Below are 5,194 nucleotides of genomic sequence, written 5' to 3'. Positions count from 1 at the left end.
ATAACTCAATTCTCGATAGCACAGCATGAACTTATTGCGCTTCTGTATTAATTTTTTTTAACCGTTCATCGCAGTTCGTTCATACCTGATCACAATGATATTAAGAAGCCATAATTTGTAGCCATATAAAAAATACCTCTCACTTTCTGCGACCGCATGCTGATTTGCCTATTTGACAACTATTAAGAAATTATTAATGCATCTTCACAAGGTAAAACAAATAACATTTTAAAAGTCTGTCTACTCCAGGCATAAATAATATACAAGTGCTGCTGTGAACCTGGAATCTATATTACTGATTTTCATTTTGTAACAAGACTATATATTTTGTTCTGGTTTTTCTATTTTTAATGCAAATATATTTTATGTATTGATTTTTTAAACTTTCTTGATGTTTGTTTATTTGTAATATCTTTTCAGTTGTAAAACTACGATCAATAACCAAATATACATGCTACCATGTGAGCTTAAAAGTATTTTCATTTATTGTTATATGTTTGTTTCTCAACAACATCATGACAAATGGGATTTAAGGAATCTTTACGAGGGTTTAAAAACTTCGAAATTGCAGTAAGGTCAATAGACGGACTCACTGTACAGCTGACAGCTTGAGGTATATCCCTTTAAGTTTCGTTTACACATTAAAACTATATTTTATGCGAATAAGTATATTTCATTATATTGATCATTCATCAAATGAAAAGTGAAATTTTTTTGTCTATAGTCATTTTAAGTAACATAAGCCATTAAGTCCTAAATATATTTCATTATTTATGCTTGCATTCTTTTTACTTATTCGCCGTTGGCGTTTATGGCCATTCTACAGCAACACTGTTTTCATAGCTATTTACGTCGAAAATCGAAAGTTTGTCACCTCAATGAAAATTTAGTCAATGATTTTTGTAGTATTTTCGACAAAACCTTACTTTCAGCCAGCCCCACTTATCTTGTTGTTGTTTAGTCCAGGTCGCTTCTGATCAAGCAGACTATCATAACGACGTTCCAGCCGTGATTATCCCGTCTATCCTTTTCAGACATAGTATGTTTATTACAATTGTATCCAGTATGCCTTTCTATTCTTTAAGGCGGTCGGGCAAGATTTACTGGAGAACCAGCGATTATTTCCGAGACGCTGAGTGACCGCGTAGCGTTTCTCTCGTTGACTTCTTTCTAGGCCTTGTATATGTAATTGTAAATATGCAACACAAATTGTCGAACGCTAATATTGTTTTATCGACCCGAAACATGAAAAGTAAAGCTAAATTTAACAGGATTTGAACTCAGAAATCCCTGAAAAAGAATAGCGCATGGCATATACGCTCAAATGGAACTGTCATTTCGTCAAAGTTCAGTCACCGATAACAGCCGATATAAATGTTGGTTGGTTGGTTGGTTGGTTGGTTTCTCCAGTTACGCTTTACATCAGAGATAGAGAGAGTAAAAGCGAGATATAAAGAGAATGATTGCACAGCAGTCAAGTACAAATAAGCATAGATATGGCTTCTACTCCCCCTTATCAGTTAGCATTTTCTCCACTATTACTTTAATTTTTATGCTCTCCAACGTCGTTGACTGTTCACCAATACATCAAGCTGTTCCAGAAAAAAGGGGACAAAAAATTTAACCTGAAAGCCCTGCATATATATGGTTCAAAAGGACAGTAGAGAAAGGACAAAGAAGGCAGGTGAGGGAACAACAAGCAGGTGTAATAGTTTGAGCCTCAAGAAGAATAGAAAAGTGTTTAATGTTTCGAATCTACGCTTATCGACAAAGGAATGGGAGGGAAAATGGAGAGAGAGAGGGAAAAAACGGGGAGAGAAAAATTATGTCAGGATTAAAGCCCAGTATATGTGTGTGTGTGTGTGTGTGTATAAATGCGTATGTGTGTGCGCGCGCGCGTGTGTGTGAAGCCATGTGGCCTACTGGTTAGGCATGTTGCACTCGCAACAGGGAGTTCGTGGTTTCGAGTCTTTGGCCGGCTATGCGTTGTGTTCCTGAGCAAAACACCATTCCATGTTGCTCCAGTCCACTCAGCTGTAAATGGCCAACCCTGCAACAGACTGGCCTTTCGATCAGCAGAAATGTTGACCCACTCACTAGCCAGTAGCGTGGCATCATTCGAAAGCTAAAATGATGCAAAGCACACTGTGACCAGCGATCAATAAAACATCAGATACTCTGATCGATTAAGTGATCGCGTGTATTATAAGCTTTCTTATCCTTTTATTCTTTTACATGATTCAGTCATGTGGTCGTGGCCATGGTGGAGCACTGCATTAAAGGGTTTCATTTTTAGCCGAACAAATCAACTCCAGGTCTTATTCTTTGTAAACCTAGTACTTATTCTATCGGTTTCTTTTGCTCAACCGCAAACTTACGGTTTGCGGTTGCCAAGTGAAGATGGGGGGACAATAACATCGGTTGCCAAGTGAAGATGGGGGGACAATAACAGACACAAAGGCACACACACGTAAATATATACAGATATATATATGTATACATAATATATACATACATACATACATACATACGACGAGCTTCTTTCAATTTCCATCTACCAAACCAATCCCAAGGCTTTGGTCGGCCTGAGGCTACAGTAGAAGACACTTGGCCAAGGTTCCATGCAGTGAGACTGAACCAAAAACCATGTAGTTGGGAAGCAAGCTTCTTACCACACAGCCATTTCTGCGCTTATAGCAATGAGATATTCAATATTATTAACATTATTGATCACACCTACTCAATACATGTACTTTGTTCGCCGGTTCGCTGTGGCATAGCGCCTAGGAGACGACTCCCTCATTACGCAGGGTGATGAAACACATGAAAGTCGTAGACAACTGAGACAACTCGCTTTGGATCCCATTCGGGATTGATGGATACCGATAAGCCTTTATAAACATCACTACCTGAATCGAACTGGAATCGCATCGATTCACCAATCCACGACTACATATAAATGGTGTGAAAGTTATTTGCTCGCATACTGCGGCTATGCATACGAATTAAAAGCGGCGTTAATGTTGTAAACATTACTGACCTCACATACTCTATCTATATGTTTTGTTTGTTCACCGGTTCGCTGCTGCATAGCACACGGAGGTGTGTACTCCCTCAGTACCCGAGTTGTCTCTCCTGACTATGTTTTTCATTATTGCGCATAAGCACCAAGAAATTTGATTATAGTTAATTATAATTAGTGTAGGCATGCAAATGTCCCGATATAACTAACGGTGACAAAGTATACTTCCACACTTAACCGTCTTTTAAATATAAATATTTCTCAAAATATATGAAGAAATATAAATATCTTCGTGAGTATGCGTATGCATTAATACGTGTATATGTACACTTATGTATATATATATACATATATATATATATATATATATATATATATATATATATATATATACACAATATATACACAATATATATATATATATACGCACACAGATTATATATGTATATAATATATATATAATATATATATATATATATATATATATATATATATATGTATATATATACACTTGCGTCAGAAATTAATTAGCACTTCTCAAATTTCTACATTAAATAGGTTAAATCAATTAACCTATGAGCTGTTCAAAACGTCTTACGCGATGAGAAAACTTAGTATGGTGTGATTTCGGTCCTTGGGAGGCGCTACCTATATCTATTAAACAAAGGAAGATTTGTCTGCATCCGCACTCCAAGTTGTTGTTGCACTGCTATGTCAACATCATAAGGCTGTAGACTCTCAAACTGCTCTGCAAACAAAGTTACGTCATCGTTCTGTGCAACAGTGAACTCGCAACAAAGCAATAGTTCGAGATATGGCCACTAGGTGACAGCACATACCTTGAGTGAAGAGAAAATCAAGGGTGCTAATTAATTTCTGACGGTAGTGTATATAAATAATGTGGGAAAACGAAATTCCAAATCGATCAGGTACATGCCATTTAGCATTACATGCATTTTAATATAAAGAATACATACCGTGTATTCCACATCAACTAATCGTGCAGTGGGGTCATTATTATAATATATTTATGTATATTTATATAGAAATATAGAAAATACATAATATAATAATAATAGTTCAGTTATTGGGATTTTAATCAATAGATTTGTGGGTATTCCATTTTAGATAATGCAAAAAGAACCTAACGGGTATTTATGATGAAAAACTCGTGGTATTTATATGCATATCAAGAAATAATACTTGAGGATAAAACATGTACAATAGCAGGGTATAAAATATACTACCTTAATTAGCCCTTACTTGAGTTAAAATTATAATTAGAAAAGAGCTACACGTGTTTTTGTATTGGAAGATCAGAATATCTGTAACCATCAGATTTATAATTCTACCAACACGTCTTCAGGTTCCTTTTCAAAATATTGTTCAGCTATTTTAAATCACCATAAAAATTAAGCGTTAAATTAAAAATTTAAAATAAACTTTACAAAATTAAGAATTATAAATTATAAATATAAATTATCATACATATATCAAACTTAGAATGTCAAATATAAAATTATAAATCAGAATGAAGAGGTCTGTGATTAAATATAAAAAATCAAGATACATATCCACTTGTGATAGGAGCAAGATGTCAATCAAAATGGCGATTACAGGAAGTGAATGTAGTAGAGCCCTATGGGAGTTTATAGGCGGTTAGTTCTAAATGGGGTAATGTCACTATGCATAGTTTAAATTAGATTATCTGCTTCTGTTATTATATTTTATCCAACTATGCTGAAGGATATATATAATTTGCTATAATGTAATATTTCATAATATTCAATTTATGTATTTAATTATTTATATTTAAAGACTCCGCCGGTTACGACGACGAGGGTCCCAGCTGATACGATCAACGGAACAGCTTGCTCGTGAAATTAACGTGCAAATGGCTGAGCATTCCACAGACACGTGTACCCTTAACGTAGTTCTCGGGGATAATCAGCGTGACACAGAGAGTGACAAGGCTGACCCTTTGAAATACAAGTACAACTCATTTTTGCCAGCTGAGTGGACTGGAGCAACGTGAAATAAAGTGTCTTGCTCAAGGACACAACGCGTCGCCGGGAATCGAACTCACAACCTTACGATCATGAGCCGAATGCCCTAACCGCTAAGCCACGCGCCCTCACAATTATTTATATAATCTATTGTTGAATAGATTAA

Source organism: Octopus sinensis, linkage group LG3 (genome assembly GCF_006345805.1).
Source record: "Octopus sinensis linkage group LG3, ASM634580v1, whole genome shotgun sequence".
Taxonomy (NCBI): domain Eukaryota; kingdom Metazoa; phylum Mollusca; class Cephalopoda; order Octopoda; family Octopodidae; genus Octopus; species Octopus sinensis.
Note: the sequence above shows the minus strand (reverse complement) of the source record.